The sequence below is a fragment of the Octopus bimaculoides genome, chromosome 14 (genome assembly GCF_001194135.2).
Source record: "Octopus bimaculoides isolate UCB-OBI-ISO-001 chromosome 14, ASM119413v2, whole genome shotgun sequence".
Taxonomy (NCBI): domain Eukaryota; kingdom Metazoa; phylum Mollusca; class Cephalopoda; order Octopoda; family Octopodidae; genus Octopus; species Octopus bimaculoides.
This window is the reverse complement of record NC_068994.1, coordinates 43715185-43740225: the sequence shown is the minus strand read 5'-3', so window position 1 is coordinate 43740225 and position 25041 is coordinate 43715185. Positions and strand designations below refer to the sequence as shown.

General features: G+C 34.6%; 1 protein-coding gene across 3 annotated transcripts in view; it reads left to right on the top strand.

Moving 5' to 3' along the window:
• LOC106878225 (putative protocadherin beta-18) overlaps positions 1-25041 on the top strand; it is a 41772-nt gene that overhangs the window by 4037 nt on the left and 12694 nt on the right. Inside the window, exon 1 of one of the 3 annotated variants that reach the window (XM_052973124.1) lies at positions 15020-15367. The exons of the other annotated variants lie outside the window; for them this stretch is intronic. The gene's annotated coding sequence lies outside the window, so the exon portion shown is untranslated. Of the gene's footprint in view, positions 1-15019; positions 15368-25041 lie in introns of those variants that run through there. 3 annotated transcript variants of the gene reach the window in all.

Sequence of the window (25041 nt, the reverse complement as noted above, 5' to 3'; positions counted from 1 at the left end):
ATATACACATATGCATATACATATATATATATATATATGTTTGTGTGCTTATGTTTTTCGGTGTGCTTTTGAGTGCAACTGTGTGACTGTGTGTGCATCTGTGCATGTGTTGTGTGTGTGTGTGTGTGTGTGTGTGTGTGTGTGTGTGCAGGAATGAAAAAAGTATACTTCTTTATTCTTACTTCAGGATAATAACTTCTATACATCCAACAGGATTATATATAAATTTTCTATTTCTTAATATTTGGTTCATGTCTAAATTTAACCTCCCATAGAGCTCATCAATTTACAACATATTAATACAGTTCATACGTTGCTCAATATCTGCACACATATACACACATAACTACACACACACATATATGCATATATTTAACTAATACATATATATATATATATATATATATATATATATATATATATATATATATATATATATATATATATATATATGTATATATATATGTATATGTATATATATATATGTATATGTATATATATATATGTATATGTGTATATATATATATATATATATATATATATATATATGTATGTATGTATGTATATATGTACATGTATAAATACATGTGTGTAAATACACACCTAAGTTCAATGAGCAAATATGTATTCGTACACACACACACTCATATATAGACATATTCATATGTGAATGTATATTAATTATTTTTTCTGAGACATTATCTGTAACCTCACTGTTGGCAGTGAAAATACATCTGACATTCGTGATTTGTTGGAAAGCCTTGTGGACATGCACATCATTTTTTGGCAGTTGATTGTTATAAAGCTATTTTTCTATATATGGATATGTATGCATATGTATGTGTACATGTACACACATATGCATACACATGCATATATATATATATATATATATATATATATATATATATATATATATATATATACATATATATATATATACATATATATATATATATATAGAGAGAGAGAGAGATAGATAGATAGCTATACATCTTTAAAATTATAAGTAGAAGTATGTGTGTGTATATATGTATATACATACTTATACGGTTGTGTGTGTGTGTGTGCATGTATATGTATTTATAAGAATGTGTATGAATATATATTTACCTTTTGAAACAATCTAGCATGATAAAGTTTGTTTGGTCTTAAGCTTGTGAATATGATTACATTTCTTACCTTTCTCTGTTGTTTGAGATTACTTCTGTATTCATAAACACAAGTGTGTTTGTGCGTATTTATAAGAATGCATGCAGAGGCATCTATGGACACATATAGAAAGAGACCCATATTTTCACATGCACTTACTGAAAAATTTATATATGTATGAATATGTACATAAAGAGTTGGAGTTTTAAGATGTGGACATATCTAAGTATTTCATAATGAATCATGCAGAAGCATATATGTATTTGAAAATTCTATTGAAGGCTCGTAAGATCAGTCTCACACTTTCATGGCAGGTATATTTCCCCTGGGGTAGGATGCCAGTCCATCACAGAATTTCTCATTTTTACCAGTTGAGTGGACTGGGGGCAATATGGAATGAAGTATTTTGCTCAAGATCACAATGTGTTGCCCAGTCCAGGAATTGAAACCATAAATGTATGATCATGAGTTCAATACTCTAGCAAATAGCCACACACCTCCAAATATTTATATTTACCCATAATTATATCCATGAGCACTATGATGAGTGTGTGTGTGCATGTGTGTGTATATGTGTATGTGTGTGTGTGTAAGACTATTGAGTAATCCTTATGTTTAATATAAAATTGTTTCTATATATAATTTGGCAAAAAATAAATATTAATAAATCTAGATATGAATTATATATATATATATATATATTTATATATATATATATATATAGAGAGAGAGAGAGAGAGTGAGGCATCAGCATAGTTGAGTGGACAAACAAAAGAAGGGCACTCAGCACATTTATCAAGAGTTACATATATGGATCAAAATAGTTTGAGCCAAATTTCCTGTGGCTGAGGATTAGCATCACACTTTGAAACTCAAAGTACGAAGAAATTTGAATCAATCTGTTTTGATCCACACACACACACAAACACACACACGCACATGCATATTTAATATTTGCACTTATGTATGCATATCTGTATATGTTATTATGATTATAATTATTCAGTGTTAACATCTACACATCTACACTAAGTCTCAAATGGTTTTAATCTCCAATCATTTTCAAATGCCTGCTTAGATTTTTACATAATGAAAGAATCATGTCCACATCCAACTAAGACACAGTCTAGATGTAAATATATGTTTGTAACATAAGGACAAAGTTTCAAATTTGTTGGAAAGGCAAATAGTCTGTTGCACCACCGACATGACTCGACTGGTATGTCATTTAGGATAAATAACGAAGTAAACCCCAGTAAGATTTGAACTTAAAATGTAACACTCTGTAACTGTCTTATGACAAGAGCAAATTATTTTTTTTTTAAATGTTTCATCTTTAAAAATGAAATTGATAGTCAAAAAACATTATAACTATATTAACAATAAACACATCTTAGACATTTAAACATTTAATGTATCCTTATAGCAATAGTTTAATACAGGTGGATGTGGGAAGTTGCAGAGAATGCTTCCTTTATGGGTGACAAATATTTTCCACTCCCCCCCCCACTCCCCTCTCTCTCTCGTTGTGTCTTGTTCAAAGGTATGTTTAAGAATCGTAATGTTCTATTAACACTGTTACATCACCAAAGATTGCATCTTTAGATTACCTTCTATCACATTGCTGGGAATAATGTTTGTTGCATTTTTCTTAGAGTGGCAAAACATTTTTTTGTTTTTTTGATGCCTGAATATGAAAAAGCAGTTTCCAAGTGAGAGGTATCAACCATCTCAACTGTTCAGTTATGATGTTATATAAAAGAGAAAACATTTGTAATAAATGAATATGGTTTATCGTGAATGGAGCCGAGTAATTAGGTCTGTTTGATATGCAAAGAGCAAGTTCCATTTAAAATACAACTTTTTATTTTTAGTGATAGGCACAGGAATGATTGTGTGGTTCAGACATTCACTTTGCGACTACATAGTTTTAGGTTTGATCTCACTATTTAGCATCTTGGGCCATTGATTTTTATCATTGTCTCAATTTGACCAATGCCTTATGAATGGAATTTGACAGACAGACAGACACTGTGTGGAAGTCCATCTTAACACACACACACATGCACACACACACACTTTGAGCGAGTGGTACCTACTACAGTCTCAGGTTTACTATAACCCTGTGAATGGAATTTGGCAGATGGAAACTGCATGGAAGCTTATCATACCCCACATATACATCCTTGACATGATAAAATGTCAAGTATGGAGAGATTAAAAAGATTTTTTAAATGGTGTGAATCAGATGTGTTCTGTATATATGTCTACTGAGGTAAACCTCATCCAGACACCAGCCGTATCAGGAACACAGGGACACATTTATCAAAGTGGATAACAGCACTGGAGTGGATGGAACAGGCATACCGCTTGCTGAGAAATGGATAGATAAAGTAATTGAGGTAGTTGAAGTATGTGATTGACGCTTAGACTCACAATAAGGTGCAAGACAACAACAGTGTTCTCTGTAAGTATATCACAATCAAGGTTGGCAGATGAATAAAATGGACCATCTCTATAAGACTATTTTTCAGATTAACATGATAATGAACGACAACAATCTTGTTTCCATGACTGATGATTTTAATACCTATGATGGTCGACACCATAGTGGCTACTCTGTCATGGGTGAAAGCTATGGATGAGCTATGATGAATGACCCAGCCAGTTGCAACAATAACTTCTGTAATCTAGCCAGCCTTCTGGTCAGTAAGCAAAGAAGTGAACATGCAAGCCAGACAGACTTCACATACACCACGATATACAACAGACAACTGGATATTAATACTAAATATTTCCCAAATGAGGATATACTGCTTGATATAGGCTAGTGATCAGTGATCTCATGATAAGAGCTAGATGACCTCAGAGATGCAAAATAAGCTAGAGACAAAAAGCGTAGAAGCTGAAAAGTGTATCAGCAAATATTTAGGCTCAATGAAGCACTAATTAACGCATAAAGATGGCCGTGGTAAGATTGAGTCTATGAGATAACCAGTTGCAAGTTACAGAATAGATCTGTATATGTAGTAAGTCTCCAGTTTGACAGAATGTGATTACATGGTGATAGAATGGTACAGTAAATAGGACCCTAAAAGCTAAAAGGCAGGCCTGAAAAGATTAGAAAAAATGGGTAAGACAAAGAACTCTCTCTCGGGAAACTAGATGAGAAACTTGGCATCAAATATATTTAACAAAGAGAGAAGCTGAAAGTTTGAGGTTTGACAATGTTCTTTGACCTGTGGATCAGAGACGTGGAGTGTTTTGGATTACAAAGCACCTTCTAGATTGCAAAGCAGTGTATCAATGTGAATCAAAATATTGCAGAAGAAAGGTGTGTATGGAAATGATAGGAGCTCAACTGTCTTCATTGATACCAAAAAAAAAAAAGAAAGAAAGAACGAAGCATAGAAATGTTACAGTAAGAGGTTAATTAATGAGAAAAAATAAGAGGTTAATTAATGAGTGAGTGAGACAATGCTATGTAAACTCAACAGAGGGATGAGGTACTGAAGTTACCAGATATATGGTTGAAAGTGTGTTTAAGCATATAAAAACAAAGAGAAAGTAGTTGGACAATCAGAGATAGTTAATGAGATGCTAAATTGATCAGGTGCAGTAAGATATAACTTTGTCACCAATATAGTCAATCAGATTATACAAAAACATGTTACCTAATGGTTGGTGTAGCAATGAAGAAGCTCTAGGGCAAGCAGCAAAAGTGACATCAAACTGGGGGTCCAGATTATGAAAGCAACAGTGAGAGTTATAATACAAGATAAGAAGAGAATTAGCCCAGATGAGGTGCAGTTTGAGTTTGTACTAAGACAGAGTAATTCATTGACCTGGAAAAGGCCTTTAACTGAGTATGATACTCTGTAATCTGATGGTCAGTAAGAAAACAGTAGTAGTTAGCAGTAAGAGCAGCTATGAAATGAATTTCTACAAATGCTCAGAAACTCCAGAAATAGTTGATAGCTTCTGTCAACTAAGTGACCACATTAGAAGTGGAAATAAGTATCATAAAAGAATAGTAGCAAGAATAAAAATGTAGTGCAGATGAGGAAAGTTTAAGGAGCTATTACCTCTGCTGGCAATAAAGGAGTTCTTTTTCCTGTCAAGGGTTTGATGCTCCATACATCGGGCAATGTTTCATGGCAGCAAAACATTTGTATTGAATACAGACGATGTGTGATCACTGGAAATAAATATGGTTGGTATGTTTCACAGGATGTGTTATATTAGTGTGCATAAACAACAGAGCTGAGAGAAACGTTGGGTACGAGAGAAATCAAGTGAAGTGTACAAGAGAGGAGACAGTACTTTGATGGATATGTGATGCATATGAAAAATGAGAGCTGGATAAAGAAGTGCCAGATGATTCAAGTGGAAGGAACTCATGGAAGAGAAAGAATGAGGAAGGCACAAGAAGATGTAAAAGTTGATCTCTGGAACCTGGGCCTCATGAAGAATATTAAAAAAATAAAAACTGAAACGAATGGCAAGATGCTTCGATGGAGAAAATCCTGTCCCGCTCATAGAAAGCATTTAAAAGCAGTTATTAAACTGACGATGATGGTGATGGTGTAGATAATGATGATGATGATGATGATGATGATGATGATTGTTTATCCATGTTTGTGTTTGTTTGTGTGTGTGTGTGTGTGTGTGTGTGTGTGTGTGTGTGTATACACACACACACATACACATATATGTGTCAGTAAAGTTTACAGATAAGGTAAGATAAATGGAAAACTAAGCTTGTCAAGATAATTTACTCTATATCAAGGGAAAGACACTCCCTTGTTGTACTACCACAAATACAGTGAACCAGTGACTGGTCAGTTGGAATCTCATAACCAACGATACCAACAATATTTGTTCATTATGTGTGATATAACACATTGAAAAAATATTGCGCAAATGAAACATTAAAGTTACCCCAAAATTTAACAGTAGATATTCTCCAGACAAGTACTCAATATACTTTCCATGTAAGATTTTCATATTTAAGGAAGAAATTATACTACAATATTTGAGATTAGGAAATCCCAGATATTGATCTTTATGTATGTAGTGATTTGGTTTAGTATTTTTATTGGTTTCAGTCACTGAATTGTGCCTGTGCTGGGACATTGATTTCAAGTAATTTAGTTCATCATATTGATCTCTATTTATTAAATGGTTAAGATAAATTACCTTTTGATGTAAAAAGACATACCTTGACACACCAGGTTACACAAACTACCATCTTAGAAAGTAAGAAAGGTCACATTAAATAATGTATTCCTAGATACCCAAAAATTTCATAATCTGGGCCATTATTTTGATGTTGCTATAGCTGCCAGTTCTAGAGTTTTTTCTTTGCTCTAATAGCTAATGATAATACTTTTATACCAGTCATTGGGTATGACACATCTTTGTATAAAATGATTGACTATATGAATGACAAAGATATGTTCTACCTGACCAGGTAAATTTTAGGTGTTGTTATAGCTGAAGTACCTCCAATGCTTAATTTAGTCTGCTACTTAATTTATCAATATCTGTTCCTCAAATGGCTCAGTTATTTTTAAGCTGTTTTAATTTAAAGAGCTGTAACTCAACATAGTATTCTACTCCAGATGGTACAAACCTCGATACATATACAAACACAAACACATGCATACATACACACATGCGTACATATATACATACATACACATACACAACAAACTTCTACATTATTTTTGCTGACCAAATTCCATTCATAAGACATTGGTCAAACATCTGTTCAAGATGTTATGCAGTGGAATAGATTCTGGAACCACATAGTAGCAAATCAAACCTCTTGACCACACAGCTATGCCTTTCCTTAACAAACAGCTACGCCACCAATGAATAATTTATACAAAGTCAGATTAAGCTGTTTTCCTTTTTTAATGCTATCCTTTTTCCATTTATCATTTCCAAAATTTTCTTTGTGCTGCATTTCATGTAATTTTTCCTTATACTCACTTTTCTGTATCTCTTTCAATTTGTAATGAGGCATAACATATTTCTGACTAAAATACTTTCAGTGGAAGTGCATGGCTTAGTGGTAAGGGCATTCGGCTCATGATCGTAAGGTCATGAGTTCAATTCCTGGCGATGCATTGTGTCCTTAAGCAAAGCACTTTATTTCACATTGCACCAGTCCACTAAAATGGCAAAAATAAATAATACCTGTATTTCAAAGGGCCAGCCTTGAAACATCCTATGTCAAGTTGAATCTCCCTGGGAACTGTTAAGGGTATGTCTCTCTGTGGAGTGCTCAACCACTTGCATGTGAATTTCACAAGCAGGTCATTTTGTTGATCGGATCAACTGGATCACTTGTCATCATTACTGACGGAGTGCCAGTTGAAGATACTTTCCCCTTACAATATCCATCTATGTATCATGCTCAATGTATAAATACAATTGCTAAACCAGATCTGTTATTTTTGTCTGAGATAACATTTCTTATGGAGATATTTATTGTATTAAAAACACAATAAATACTGGAAAGGGATGGAAATTAATTTATTCTTACAGGCCACTATAGAGATGAACTTTTGTCTCCCTCTGTTATTCATTTTGTTTTTAACACAACACGTCCATGAGAGAAGTTATCTCAGGATAAATACCTTTCAACAATATGATACATGATGGCAATATTAATTTGGATACTGCCTCAAATGAATATACCAGACTTACTCTAGCTTTTCTTTTTATTTTATGGCTTTATTAGTGCAGTGTCCATTACTCTTTCCTGGGCATCTGATACTGTTGAGAAGGAAGGTTATTTTCAGATTGCTCTGTGATAAATTCATTTATAAGTCAGTTGGTGGTTTTAAACCAAAAAATAAAAAAAGTGGAGTGGGTTTTAATTCTATTCTACCTTTCAGCAATCTTCCACACTGTTTCACTTTACCATATTCCACTCACAAGATGGCTGGCAAACTGAGCTTATAACAGATAACGTTTGTCCAAGGTACTGCATGGTGAAACTGAAAACCCATCTATGCCCATATTGCTATGAAGATACCCTCATCAATAAAATTAGTAATTTACCAATTGTACAGAAACTCTGAAAGCTTCTGCACCAACCCATTCCACCCTACAGCCACATGCACACCGTTTTGAAACTTGCAACTTTGAGTTGGAGATTAGACCAATTTGGAATCTATATAAACAGAAGCAAACCTTCTTAAGGATGCCATAAACAGCTTTATGCCATTGTTTCTAATCCTATGAGAGGAGGGAGAGAAAGCTGCTGTTGGTGCATCATATCCAGACAAGGGAATTTCCTATAGTCTCAGAAAATGTTTGTATATATTGAAAACTAGCATTTGAAGAAGGGAGTCCCAAAAGAAATTTTGTACTTGTTGATAAAGTTCTTCTTAGAAGCTCCCCATAGTCTAGATAAACATCTGATTCTTAGCCTCTGTTGCTTTCTATTACTATTACTCTTTCTCTATCTCACTTTGTCCCTCTCTTTTTTTCCTTCTCTCTCTCCCTTCCTCCCTCTCTCTCTCTCTGGGCAGAATGCTAGTCTCTCAAAGGTAACTTTACTAACATAAGCTTAATATATTTATTCTCAACAGCTACGTGAACTAAAACAATGTAGAATTAAATGTCATGTCTAGAAACACTTGTAGATTTGAATGCATGACTCATTGACCAATAAGTCTAATTTAGTTTATTTCACCCCCCTGAATGTGTGTGTGTGTGTGTGTGTGTGTGTGTGTGTGTGTGTGTGTGTGTGTGGAGGGGTAGTGGATACATACACATATACATACAGAATCAATTGTGCGGACACAGGAAAACACTTATACATACTCAGGTCTCAGACTTATATTCATACAGATACTTGTATGTGAGGATTCAGGACAAACTATGTACTATGAGCAAAAGAAAGACAAGCCAACAGTTATAGAAATATATATAAGCACACACACATACACACTCACACATACAAACACACACACACATACATGCAAACACACACACACACACGTGTGCATATTTGTTTGTGTGTGTGTATACTGTATGTGTGAGTATGTGTGAGTATGTATATGACTACCTGACAATTGTACAAATGTTTCATTGCTATTGCATTTTCTCAAAGGTATATATATATATATATGTACATTTATATATAATATATATATATATGTGTGTGTATTATACATATCTATATATATATACATACATATATATACGTATACACACATACACCACACATACATCGATAAATATGTTTGTGTGTGTGTGTGTGTGTGTGTGTGTGTGTGTGTACATATAGGTGTTCTTAAATTCTTGTCAATGGCAGTACATTTCAATCAAAATTTATTCACACATTTAGTTTGTCTGATGCTATGCCATAAAAACTTTCTTTTCAAAGCTAGCTGAAGAAAATTCTGGCAAACTAAAATTCCACTTAGTAAGCTAATTGACTTTTGCAATGAAAATTTTATTTCCATGGCTTCAACACTGATCTTATTGCTCTCTCTGTTCTAGTGTATGTCTATATGGAGTTTTCATTATATATAAGTTGTGTGTGTGTGTGTGTGTGTGTGTGTGTGTGTGTGCACTGTTCTGGTATTTACCTTTATAAGTGAAGACAGACAAGAAGAGGAAGACAAAAAAGAAGAGATAAAGTAGAAATACTAATATGTTTTTTTTTAATATGTATATATATATATATATATATATATATATATATAAATTTCATTAGAGCACACTATAAATTTTATTAATAAAAATTTCATTAATATATACATACACACACACACAAACACACACATATGCACACACAAACACACACACACATGTAATGTATGTATACAATATGTGTATTCATGGTAATATATCCACACATATACATACATTTAAATGTGTGTGTGTATGTGTGCTTGTATATATATATATATATATATATATATATATGCATTTATGTATATACATATATATGCATACATATATATACATATATATATATATGTGCATGTATGTATGTATGAGAATGTATGTATCATAGTTGGGGAGCTATAGGTAAATAAATTGTGTTATAAGGATATCTATATAGACATAGATGACAAAATAGATATTGATAGATGTGAGCAAACTAGGCGCTGTTATGGTTCCTACTTCCCTCATCCACTTCTGTAGATGTTAAGTCTTCAAAAAGTCTTGTATGTTGAAACCCAGTGAAATGTTTTGCAAGTTGTAAATCACCTGATAATACTTAAATTAGTGAGAAATATTCAAAATGAAAGGATGAGAAAGAGGAAGGAAGGGAGAACATGCACATGTAGATGTATAGATGCATGTGTGTATGTGTTTTTGTGTGCGTGAATGGAGGTGAGAAAGTGAAGAGAAAGGAGAGTAGAAAAGCAAGTGCTTGAGTATGAACATTGATAAAGAGAGGAAGCACTAAAGAGGGGAAAAGAGAAAACAGGGATGATGTGGAGGGTGAAGGAAGGAAGAAAGAGAGAGAGGGAGATTATATATATATGAAGATAAATATGATAGATTTGGTGGGAAATGATGAAACAAAAAAAAAAGGAAAAAGCAATAAATTTGTTTTAGCTTGGTTATTGATTATTTTATTGCTGATGTTGTTATGTTTTTCAAATATGTGAAAATTGCACTGAAATATCATAGCCATTAGTCTATCCAAAAAATTAGCCAATTTTCTCTTTATTTTTCCAAGAATTTTTCCAAACAAAGTTGGCTTAGTGTGTTGCACAGTTCCAATTTTGCAATGCAAATTTACAACTTAATGGCTATAGTTTTATAAATCAGTGATAGCTGGTTCATTTCCCATGAGAGTACGTCAAATACAGTATTTCTGAAGCTAGGAATAAACAATTACAAAATGTAAAAGTTGAGTTTTCAATATGAGAGATAAGCAAACAATTACTGAAAATTATGGTTTCATGATTCTAGGGGAAGTTACTCTATTAATCTAAGCCATTCTGTGGCTAATTGAGTTGGCACATATAATTAGGTGTGTCTGTATAAATGGTGTTTAATATCTCTGGTGAGTTACTCTTCTGTCATATGTAAATCTAATAAACAGTTAGTTGGTGAGCAACTGAGGGAAAAAAATGTAATGTGTGAAGACAATAACTGGATGAAAGGTAGTATAATGTGTGTTAATTACACATTATTAACAATGGCAAACATCTATTGATGGTATTGATGCAATTTTATCAATAAACTATCTCTGCTAGATATTTGATTATATTGGTGTAGACTTTAAATATAAGCCATGACTCAATGCTTTGCATCTCCTCTTTTGTCACTTTTAACTAATTTCTGTCTCTTTTTCACTTTCAATCTCTCTTTCAACCTTTCCACTTTCTTTCACATATACTTTATCTTTCAATCTTTTCCTCTTCACTCTCTGTATATCTTACTCTTTTCCAATCTTCTCTCATCCTCCTCCTCACATTCTCTCTCTCATCTTTACCCATTTCCATTCTCTCATCATCCTCTCTCCCTCTCTTTTATTTCAAACATTCTGTCGATTGCTCTTTCACATGTTTTTTAGTTTATCTCTTCAAAGAAAGAAAACTTATGAATAATGCATAGAGATCTGTCTTTCAAAACATAAATAGATACTTTATCTGGCTTACACTTCTGAAAGAAAAATCTATCTAAAGTGTTTGAAAGTGATTGATCAAAAACAGACACATTTTTTTTCTCCCTTATTCAAGGTCACATTTCTTTTCGGAATGCTGTTTCTACAGATTCATGGTGATATTTTATCAAAGTAATGGAAAATAATAATGGTTTTTAAACTTAGCTGTTGTTGTATTTTAAAGGGATTGTGACTATATCATGCATAGCTAAAGTCAAATTCTATCACTTTATTCATTCCATATCCATGTAATCTTAATTTATTTCACTAAATTGTCTTCATTTTCAATCAAATACTCATTTCTCACTTCTTACCAACTTCTTTAAAAAATTTTCTTTCTGATTTTTTAAATATCTCACACCTTTCTTATCTTCCTTCCTTTCTGTTTCTATAAAATCTTCATGTACAAGTACTTCTTCCTATGTCATAAAAAGAGAGAAAAAAATATATATGTATAATTTACTGCTAACTCCATAACCTTAAGGTAAAAACGGAGAAGTAGGAAATAGCTTCAACCCCCATCTGCTGTTAAATTTATTGGTCATCTCTGATATACTGCATAGGCAGATCGTACTGAATTGCTGTAGTAAATTATTACTAATTCAGTGAGAAAGCTAGTGGAGAGATGAATGTTGGTAGGGGGGGGGGAAACGGTAGCAGCTTGATAGCATATTGAAAAGATTAGTAGCAGCTAAAAAGAGAAAAAAAAAAGAAAGAAAAAGAAAAGGAAAAAAAATTAAAAATTCTTCAGATAAGACTTTTAAAGTATGCTTGGAAAGTAAATGTCTTTGTTTTTTGGCTTATTGTTATTATTTTTTTGTTTTTCAGTCTTATATATTCGAGGTTAAATGTCTATTTTGACACCAGAGTTATTTATTTGCTTCTTAGTGGCTACCATATTCAATATTATCGAATCGTTTTAAAACTTTAAAAATAATCTGACAACACAAACTCTATTCATCATTTGTGTTTTTTAGATCAGTTTCTGTTGTTGCTGTAGTCGTTGTTGTTCTTACTGATTTTTTTTTTTTTTTTTTCCATGCTGGTTGGTTTCAATTGATCTACTAAATTACCCCCTTTTCTAGATCATTATTGCTTTTGTCATTCCTTTCTTAAACCTGCTAAACAATCTCATTCCAAGAAATTTCGTTCTTTCTCTTCTGAGCAATATCGACAATGAAAACCAATGGTAATAATATGGCCATATAGCAAATACAGGTTATAACCCATTCATATCACATGTCTCTAGCAACTGATTCTTTCCTGATTTGGTAACTAACAGATATATATATGTGTGTGCATGATCGCATGCATGCATGTGTGTGTGTGTGTGTCTGTGTGTGCTGGGGGGGTATGTATACTCACTTTCCAGCTCACCTGAAATCAATGATTTTCTAAAATATCAGTTGTAGATTTTCAATATTGTATCTGCTCTATTTGGCTTCTTCAGCATTTGCTGTTTTACTGCTCACATTTCGTAGCTACACAGTTCCATAAAAAGAGAAGTAATCCCCTCTAATGTATTACATCATTAGAGCATCATAGAAGTCTTGCCATTCATGCAGTGAATAATGGGGATGGGTGGTATGTATTAAAATGGCTTTTGATTGCCTTTGACCAGGCTCACAGGAAAGATTTGAGCTCAACCTTGCAAGCTAAAGAAAAAGCTAAAGAATCTGACTTTAATTTTTTTTTATCTTACAGTTGTGACTGATATCTCACCACTTCCCCAACAATCTTTTTATCCGTACGTATTGCAACTAGAAGAGTACTTGGCCATTTAGAATTGTTTGTTTGCTTACAGCACAATACAGCATAAAGGCTCAGGTATAAAATTGTCAAGTATTTGGCCAGTAAGCCAACACTAAATATTCAACCGGGTCTGTCTTTCTCATAGTTTCATATACTTAGTAATTTCAACAACCTTTAACTTGTGTTTTTAAGTTAAAATCAGTTGCCTGTGTCATCAACACTGGTAGAACGAGCCAATGAAAGCAATTGTGCATAATTGCTTGAATAGCTAGAAATAGCAAACAAATATCCCTCAACTCACAATACAATATTGGATAATGTTGTCTGGGTTGCATTATCACTGAAGGCAAGAAGCTGTGGTTATGGTTAGATTGATGTTTGATCATAAGCCACTCTAACATCTCCATTGAGTTTGACTTATGACTAACAATGACAACATTTATAGAAATGTTCTCAATTTTGTTTCTGTTAATCTAATTTGTAATTCTTGTGCCACCTCAATCCTGCAGTACTTCATTTATTAGATTTAATATTTAACTCATTGAAAAAATCACCAATAAACATTGAGAGGGCCACTATGTAGTGGTTGCCCAATCTACAAAAATTAGCAACCAAATTTCATTCATATTTCACCCTACTGTCTTAAGTAAATGGTAAAGACACATTTGATAATGCAGCTCTTTGTATACAGTGTCTGAACAGATTTAGACAAGATGGCTATGACAAGGATACGTTTGATTTACAACTATTCTACTTAATTCAAATTTACCTGACTAAATCAACACCAAAGAAGTCACTTTAGTTATATAACATAATCTTTGATCCTAGATCAGTGGTTTTGTCAGTTATTCCAAAACATTTATTTTAAACATTTGTCTAAAGGGCTCAAAATGAAGTAAGTATGGCTGAACATAACAAAGGTTTTACATAGCTCTTTCTACTCTTGGCACAAGACCTGAAATTTTGTGGGAAGAGAGACAGTTGATTGTGTCAATCCTTGTGCTTGACTGCTACTTATTGTACCCAACCCAGAATATATGAAAGGCAAAATTGACCTATGTGTTATTTGAACTCAGAACTTAAGTTGAAAGAAATGCTGCTAAGCATTTTTGTCCAGTATTTTAAAGATTCTGCCGCCGCTGCCACCGCTGCCGCCGATGCCTCCGCTGCCGCTGCTGCCACTGCTGCCGCCGCTGTCGCCGCTGTCGCCGCTGCAGCCGCTACTACTACTACTACTACTACCATGACCACCACCATCACTAATATTAAATTATCTTCACCATTGCTATGAATGTTTTACTGCTATTTCCACCACTACCACTATTACCACCACCACCACAACTACCGACCACTACTACTACCACCACCAACCACCACCACCCTCAGCACTACCACTACAGTTACCACCATCACCACCAACAGCAACCCCCCCCCCACCCATCACCACTATTACCACTACCACCACCACCACCACAACTAAAAGAAAGTAGCCAGATTCTAACTGGTCACCCACTGTACACAAGTCTCTAGCCTTACTCTCCTGTTTCATTATAGATTGGAACCTCACTAATGTGACAGATATAAAAAAAAAACAAAAAAACATAATGATACGTTTTGCAGTATTCAATTGGTTCAATTGGATAAGCTCTGTGGCTGAAGCTCTGCTTCGACATGACCTAAATGGACGAAAGGAGGAAGAGAAACAAGAAAACGCACAGTACAACAATAACAACATAAATGGCGATAAGGACACCACTACCGCCACCACCACCAACAACAACAGCAAGAAGAAAATCTATTTATTTTATACAGGTTTCCATATCTTTTCTTTTATTTTTCCTTTTTTTTTTTTTGTTTTTGTCCAATATATTTTACCTGTGGGAAAAGCAAGTTGTCTTAAACGAAAATAATGAGAAACACGTAAGGAAAACGTTTTAACCGGCTCCTAAATTCAACATCAAATTTAGGGTTACAGCTTAGTCAAGCAAGAGGACTTTGATTTATTTATTTATTCATTATTTTTTTTGTTTTATATTTTATTTGTTTGTTTTTGTACGGCCAAAACCAATTTTCGTCGTATCACATTGCCGTATTTTTGCAGAAATTTTCGCCTAATGTTGGGAACAATAATGGTTTTATGAGATTTCATTCCTCTCAAAAATTGTTACAGCAACAATCTTCTATCCTTTACTTGATTCCAGTCACTGGACTGTGGTCATGAACAGTTTTAGTCAATCAAATCAACCCCGCCCCCTGGTACATATTTTAAGTCTGGTACTTACTTTATTGGTCTCTCTTTACACTGAACTGCTATGGTATAGAGCCATCGACAAATCAACACCAGTTGTGAAGCAGTGTGGGGACAAATACAGACACAAAGACACATAAAAATATACATACATATTCCACACAAACACACATGTATATATGATGGTCTTCCACACAGTTTCCATCTATCAAAATCATTCATAAGGCATTGGTTGGCCTGGAGCTGTAGTAGAAGACACTTGCCCAGATGCTATGCAGTAGGATGGAACCTGAGACTATGTGGTTGCAAAGTGAGCTTTTTAACCACACAGTCAGCATATTTTTCCCTAACTCTATGTATGTTGTTGCTAATAATGTTGCCATCGTTGTTGTTGATTAGGCTCCAAGCCAGCTTAGGTCAAGTTGAACTAGGATCAAAATATTCCAGCTATGGCCATCCAATCTTATTTTTTAAACAATGTATCCAAAACTACATAATCCAATGTGTCCTTCTATTTTTTTTTAAGTGGTAGTGTGTGATTTGAGTGTAACTTGACTGCTATTCTGAGCTGATGGAGAATTGGCAAAGTCATTAGAGCATTGAACAAAATGCCTTATGGTTTTTATTCATACTCACTCCTTGCATTCCAAGTTCAAATCCTGCAGAGGTCAACTTTGCCTCATATCCTTCTGGGGGTCATGAACTGGTAGAGTTGTGAGTGCAATGGACAAGTTACCTTGTGGTATTTGTTCTGGTTCTTTAAATTCTGAATTTGTATCCCACCAAGGCCTATTTTGGTGGTAAACTTCCTCTACTTCTTGGTTTAATATTCTTGATTAATTCTTGGGTGCTTTTATTTGAGTCCATCCTGTTGCATGCATTCATGCCAGGTTCCCAGTTTGAGGATAGCTTCTTCCCTATCCCTGATCTGTTTCAGAGGCTCTGTCAAGGGTCTTTAGGCATTGTTTTTCCTTCTGACTAATTGATACACACAGGTTAAATAACCTAAGAAAGACTTCCTCATTAGTTTACAAGTAGTTATTGCTTAGCTCCAGGTTACCTGTAATCAAACATATATAATCAAAGATATTCCATTTTTTTTTTTTTTGCCTGAGATGATAAAGAGTGATTTTGAGGGAAATTCAGATGCTATTTCTAGCTGACTGAATAACCACAGGGAAGCCCCATCACTGGCTTGTTACTTAGAAATATAACTAAGAGAAGTCGTATGTCTCACACAAACCACTGGAAATTGTTTAACAAAACAAGCTTTTAGAGGACCTAACCAATATTATTTACAGAAATGAATATTCAAAGACATTGTTTACAGAAAGCTGACAAAAAAAAAAAATCCTTTCAAAGTTACAAGAAATAGGGAAAAGGGGTAACAAAATAAAAATAGGTAAACATACGTAAAATTAGTCAAAAAATTTGAAAGAAAATAATTGTTGCTAGATGCTTGGAAAACTGCATTATAGTATTAGAGATTTTGATACAATTCAAAACGTTAATCACTTTCCAGATAACCCTGATTTACACTAGATAAAACTGAGAAAGGTAAAGCTACAATATGTATGATGGCAATGACTTAACTATTATTTTTAATATGGATGGCATCCCCAGGTTAATTTCCCTAAGCCTTTTTCGAAATGTGTGATGTCTGCTCTCCTACAATATCATAAATTAATGCAATGATTCTCTTATCTTTAATTTTCTGACAACAGAGACTGCTATACTTTACTGAAGAGGTTTAATAAGTCAGAAACACGTCCAAGTTATCATATGCAATTGACAAGATCAGATAAAAATAATGTTAAGCATTAAGCAATTATATTCTCTTTCACAGTTCATAAGTATTATTAATTTGCATAAAATCCCATATATTATATGCTTTCATATATAAATACAGTTCAAATCTACTGAATTCCATTCATAAGGTATTGGCCAACTAATGGTTATAGTAGAAGATACTTGATCAAGGTGCCATGTAGTGGGATTGAACTAGAAGTACATGGTTATGAAGTGAACAACTTAACCATACAGCCATGCTGGTGACTGTTTTGTACACGATATCTTTATCTTTAGTGTGTGATGTATGCTAAAATTATTGAGTGTGCTAGTTGACTGTATCTAATATTCTTTGATGTTAGTGGCTGGAGAGAGAGGTGGAGAATTTGGTAGATGCTACGTTTGACTCTATTTGTTGTTTGAAGCCATGTTTCTAGGTGGTTGATGGAGGGTTGGATAGGTTGTGAAGCTGTGTCTGGGAATGATGGCAAGAGGTGACTATGATTTCATTGCCAGCTGAGGACGTATATTTTGTGGAGATATGGGAAAATTGTGTAGGAAGGAGTTAAATAGAATAGGTGAACATGGTGGTGGCACTCTGTCGCTTACGACATCGAGGGTTCCAGTTGATCTGATCAACGGAACAGCCTGCTCGTGAAATTAATGTGCAAGTGACTGAGCACTCCACATACACGTGTACCATTAACGTAGCTCTCGGGGATATTCAGCGTGACACAGTGTGACAAGGCTGACCTTTTGAAAATACAGGCACAACAGAAACAGGAAGTAAAAGTGAGAGAAAGTTGTGGTGAAAGAGTACAGCAGGGTTCACCACCATCCCCTGCCGGAGCCTCGTGTAACTTTAGGTGTTTTCGCTCGATAAACACTCACAACGCCCGGTCTGGGAATCGAAACCATGATCCTATGACCACGAGTCCACTGCCCTAACCACTGGGCCATTGCGCCTCCACCAGGTTAACGTACGAACTGAGGTAATTTCAAAATGTGTAGTGGCATTTCTTCAGACTCTTATCAATCTGAGTTTAAATCCCACTGAGGTCAAATTTACCTTTCATCCTCACTGGGATCAATAAAATAATGTACCTGTCAAATACTGGAGTTGATGTCAGAGCTGTAACAAGGTTCTAAACTTTGAGGGAGTGAGCGCATAAAAATGGCACCATAACACATACCAAACAATTTTTAACTCATTGATTATACATTTTATAAAAGGCACCAATTTTGAAAAATGTGCTTGGATGGTGGGATTGACCCCTCCCTTTGGTCCTCTATTAGCTATGCCATTGGTTGATGTAATCAACTTGCACCCTTCCCTTAAAATTACTTGTCTTGTGCAAAACTTTGAAACCACCATATTTAATACAGGTTTGTTGACTTGAAAAGTTGACTGTTAGCCAATTGTTTTGCATTGTTTAGTGAAGAGTTTTTGAGTATTTTGTTACTTAATCGTCGTCGTTTAACGTCCGCTTTCCATGCTAGCATGGGTTGGAATTAATGAGTGGCAAAAATAGGATGAAATGATTTGTTGATGTTTATAAGGATGATAGATATAAGGCCTGTTTTTCCTGTGGAAGCATAATGTATTTTTTACATTTGTGTGTGTGTGTGTGGTTAAGATTTTTGAATAATGTCAGAATTGTTGTTACTTAACCTCAAGTCAGCTCTAATCAAAACATGAAGTGCAACAGGCCATGATTGTGGCCGTCAAGCACAGGTCGACAGGTATATTGGTAAAAGGATAGTACCCTATGGTAATATTGAGGAAGAACCTATTTGGTGTGTGTGATTCTACTATATTTTTGCTGTGCCCCTTTTATATGTTTTCATGATTATGTACAAGTTTATGCATTTGTGGTTGTGTAGTCTTTTTTTCTATGCATATGTATATGTGCTTGTATGTGTACATGTGAGCTTTCTATGGGTGTGTATGAATATATCTGATTTTCTCTGCCTTGCTTTGTATTTAAACTAGTTCTGAAATAGTCTATAGTTAGTGATGTAGCAGTGTGAGTTCATATTGTATATTGGTAAAAGGAAAGTGTCCTATGGTAATATTTTAAAAACTTTTTGAGGAAGAAAATAGTTGGACAAGGGGTCTGTGTGATCCTACTGTAATATTCCTGCTAATCTGGGATAAATATTGCTTTAAATTAATTTAATTTATGTTAATTAATTATGTATCTTAATTACATAATTATGGAATTAATTATATTTATTCTTAATGAAACAGATGTCGAAAGCAACTAAATTATGAACCAGCAGTGAAATTCATGCTTTTCTTTTCTTTTTTCTATCTATATGACAAGAGTAGGTTTGTTTTTAAAAAAACTGTTGAGTGCTATACATTACTATGCTTCTATCTGTTGTTTGTGTCTTGTGTTTTGATCACTTTGTGATAGAAGTTAGCAATGCTTTTATCAATACGATAGAGTTGATAGTTTTTGTTTGCTAGCACTTTTCAATTCTCAGCAGCTAACTTTTTTTGCTGGATAAAGAAAAAAATTGAAAATATAACATTTCTAATAATGGAGTTTGTTTTCACTTTGTTTACTGAAGTATACATCTCATTTAAAATATTAAGTATAGACCAAAGCTGTGATATTATCACTACAAAAATCCACATCCGGGTTTCAATATGTGAGTTTGTATTTTTTTGGTTTTATTTCATACAGTATTTTGTAAACAATAGTGTCATTGATGACAGTTTTCCAATAAACCAATTGCTGGTTTGCTGCATTTACTGCAGTAAAAGTGATAACGGGACATCTATCTGAACAACTTGGACAGAACAAATACCAGAAGTTGTCTTGTTTGAGAGTACAATTTTAGTGGCTTTTTGATCTGCACTTACAACTTTTAATGATATAATTAGCAAATGATACATACACACTCACTTGCATATGCACACATGCACAGACATGCACGCATGCACGCACACACACACACACACATGCATACTCAGACTTATGTACACAAACACATGCAATTCTGGATATATATATATAATCACATGTCACAGTATGAAAACTAGATTGCACTCCTCCAAAGTTTTTCATCCTAGGCTGCAGGAATCCTGTTGGGGGTGTGTGGTGGGTAGTGGGTAGGGGTGGTGCATCAGTGTTCTGTCTCCTAAGAGTATTGTTGAGGTCAATGGACAGTTTATGATAATGATGATGATGATAATGATGTGATGGTGGTGGTGGTGATGATGATGATGATGATGATGATGATGCAAGGTTACATACAGTTTCGGTTGGCTAAATTCCACTCACAAAGTTATGAGGCTATGAGAAAAAGAAACTTGCTTAAGCCACTGTGCCACGTCATTGAACCCACATCCATATAGCTAGCAGCTGCAGAGGAGACATCTTTACCATGCAGCTGTGCCTGTACACATTTTGTTACTAATGATAGATTTCCGTGAGCAAGAGATTGGATTTAAATATCATGGAACTAAACACCTTGTTTTGCAGATTACTCATGTTATAGCAGCAACATATTGAAATCACTTTGGTTTCCATGTAAATTTAGCATGATTCGGAAGAACTGAATTGTGTTGATAATCCTGAGATGAAAAACACATAATATCAAATACCAGCCATTTGATTAAGTGGGTAGGGCTAGTGCACTATGAAACCAACAAGAGGAAAACCCCAAAATGGTATGTGTTCTCTCTTATTTCTTTACTTCCCACAAGGGGCTACACACAGAGGGGACAAACAAGGACAGACAAACGGATTAAGTCGATTATATTGACCCCCAGTGCGTAACTGGTACTTATTTAATTGACCCCGAAAGAATGAAAGGCAAAGTCGACCTCGGTGGAATTTGAACTCAGAATGTAGCGGCAGACAAAATACCGCTAAGCATTTCGCCCAGCATGCCAACTTTTCTGCCAGCTTGCCATATGTATTCTCTCTTCTTGATAACCCTTAAAAAATATTGGTGCCTGCTTTGTGAAGTTTTTGATTGATTGCAAGTTTTTTCAAGTCACCAAATAATTTTATAAAGATTTTTGAAGGTTAAAATGTAGACTAAAAGTAGAATTATAGCATACAGTTTTTTTAATGCTGGATCTATGAACACAGTTTGGTTGAATTGTTAAGAAGCTCATTTTATAACCAAATGCTTCTGAGTTCAATCCTACTGTGTAGCACACTACGGAATGCCTTCAACCATTGCCACAGACTGAGTTAAACCTTGTGCATAAAATATAGTTGATACAAACTGCACTGAAGCCTGTTTCTTATATATAATATATCATCATATATAATATTATATATATAATATGATATATATTTGTGTGTGTATATATTTATATATATATAGATATATATATATATATATATATATATATATGTGTGTGTGTGTGTGTGTGTGTGTGTATATGTATGTGTGTGTGTATGTATGTATGTATACTTATAAATATGTATGTATGTATATATAAATATATATGTATGTGTGTGCACGTGTGTGTGTGTGTGAATGTGTACGTATGTGCATTTCTGGGTGCATATGAGTGATTGTATATAATGGCAAGTGACTGTTGATAATTCAACTCCTCAAAAGAAGAATACATTGTGGTATTTATTTATTCAGGATGTAGCCACTCGATAAACAGAGATCAATAAAATAAGAAGCAGACGAAGTACTGGGAGTCGATAATCAACTACAACTCTCTCAAGGCTGTGATCCAGCAGTGCCACAATCCAAATAGAGACATCAGTACAAGAATAAAAGAAAGAAAATTTGGGATTGTCACTGGAACAGTAAAAGAATTAATTTCCAATGTCAAGCAAACGTAGCAGAAATAAATGAAGATTATAAAATAGGACACTATTAATAATATTTAAAAATACATGAGAATATCTAATCATGTAATTAGATGTTATATATATATATATATATATAAAATTTAATTAAGCTATCTAAATCTTTGGCCATGAAGTATAAAAGTGGGAGTGTTCATTTGTACATGTCCGGTGTCAAGGGAGCATTTTGCTTGGGTATTAACACACTATAATGATGGTGAATTGATTGTGTTGTAAGACTGTAGGGTAAAAAGCCTTGCTGTGCTTGTTCTGGCTTTTTATGTTCTGAGTTCAAATCCTACTAAGAGCAACTGTGCTTTGTATTCTTTCAAGATTGATTAATTAAATTACTAGTTCAGAGATTTGGATTGGTGGAATCCAAATCTTTGAATTTTGTTCCTGCTTTTTGCATTCTGTTTTGTATGTATATATATATAGATATGTATGTATGTGTGTGTGTGAATATATATATATATATATATATATATATATATATATATATATACACACACACATTATTTACATTAATTACATTTGACAAATATTTGTCCTCATTTTGTTTGTTGTTAACACATTTCGGTTGATATGCCCTCCAGCTTTCATCAGGTGTCTTGGGGAAATTTCGAACCTGGGTTCTCATTCCTAAGGTATTTTTTGTTATTATTATTATTCTGGAATCGAACTCGGAATCTTGGGGCTAGTAGCCAGTGCTCTTAATCACTATGCCATATGCCCGTGGGCAATTATGAAGTTGGGAAGCAAACCTCTTACCATACAGCCATGCCAGCACCTATGTCTTTGTGTGTGTATAACTTAGGTAAAATGAGCAAGTTTGACTATCTGCTTGTTAACAGCATTGTTTTAGTCAGTAATGCGTTCAGTCAGTCAAGGTAATGTGTAATATCACAAGCAATGTTTATTTATTCCGTTCTGTTTTATAAAGCATCATTTAGAAGCATAGTAATTTTAGGAATATATTTTTTTGTTCTCCAAAATGACGAACATGTGGCTTTTGTCAATGTTATTATGCTGGTATTTATATTGTAATGATATTGTTTGGCAGCTAGTGGAATGGATAGGCTTAAGAGGCAGCCAATTTCATTATGTGTAGTACAGCACTCAGCAGATACAGCTTTTGTATTATACTTTTTGCATTCAGCTTAAAAGTGTGTATTTTAAGTTTTAGCAGTAGCTGACAAATTTTTTTTTTTTAATCTTTTCAGATTTCCTAGTGGTTGTTAGAAAACTTCTAATTCTACATTTTAATTATTTTGCTATATTTAGGTTGCATAACATTGTATTATCTTTTTAGGTTTATTTATTTATTTGTCTATTTATTTATTCGTTTATTTTATTTAGTTGTCTGTCCATGGTTGTGTGGTTAAGAAGTTTGCTCTTCTACCACATGGTTTTGAGTTCGTTCCACATTGCAGGACACCTTGGGCAAGTGTCTTCTACTACAGCTCCAGGCTGATCAACTGATCAAAACCTTGTGAGTGAACTTGGTAAACGGAACCTGTAAGAAGGTCATCACTCATAGGTGCAGGCATGGCTGTGTTTGCTTTCCTACCACATGCTTCTGGGTTCAGTCCCACTATGGGGCACCTTGGGCAAGTGTCTTCTATTATAGCCTGAGGCCAACCAAAGCTTTGTGAGTGAATTTGGTAGACGGAAACTGAAAGAAACTCATCATATGTGTGTGCGTGTGTGTATGTATGTGTGTGTGTGTGTGTGCACATGCGCACACGTGTGTGTTTGTGTGCTTTTGTGTCTGTGTTTGTCCCCACCACTACTTGGCAACTGATGTTGGTGTGCTGTTTAAAACTCCGTAACCTAGCAGTTCACTAAAGGAGACCAATAGATTAGGTTGTAAGCTTACAAAATTAGTACTGGAGTTTATTTGTTTGACTAAAACGCTTTGGGACAGTGCTCCAGCATGGCTGCTGTCAAATGACTGGTACAAGTAAAAGACAAAAAATGCATATATACATCCATCCATCCATACATACAAATATATATCATCATCATCATCATCATCGATTAACGTCCGTTTTTCTATGTTGGCATGGATTGGACAGTGACTGAGGACTGAAGATCCAGCAGCTGCACCAGGCTCCAATCTGATCTAGCAATGTTTCTACAGCTGGTTGCCCTTCCTAACACCAACCACTCCGAGAGTGTAGTGAGTGCTTTTTATGTGCCACCGGCACAGGAGCCAGTCAGGCGGGCCTGGCATCAATCACGTTCGGATAGTGCTTTTTATGTGCTATTGGCATGGGAGCCAGTCAGTGGGTACTGGCATTGGCCACGTTTGGATGGTGCTTTTTATGTGCCACCGGCACTGGAGCCACTCAAGGGGTATTGGTATCGGCTGCATTCGATTGGTGCTTTTTATGTGCCACCAGCACGGGAGCCAATCAGGGGACACTGGCATCAACCATGTTCAGATGATGCATTTTATGGGCCACTGGAATGGGAGCCAGTCAGGGGGCACTGGCCACAGCTATCATTTTGGTTTTGGTTTTACTTGACTCAACAGGTCTTCTCAAGCATATCATATCGCCCAACGCATCATGGGTTATATATATATACATGTATATATATATATATATATATAT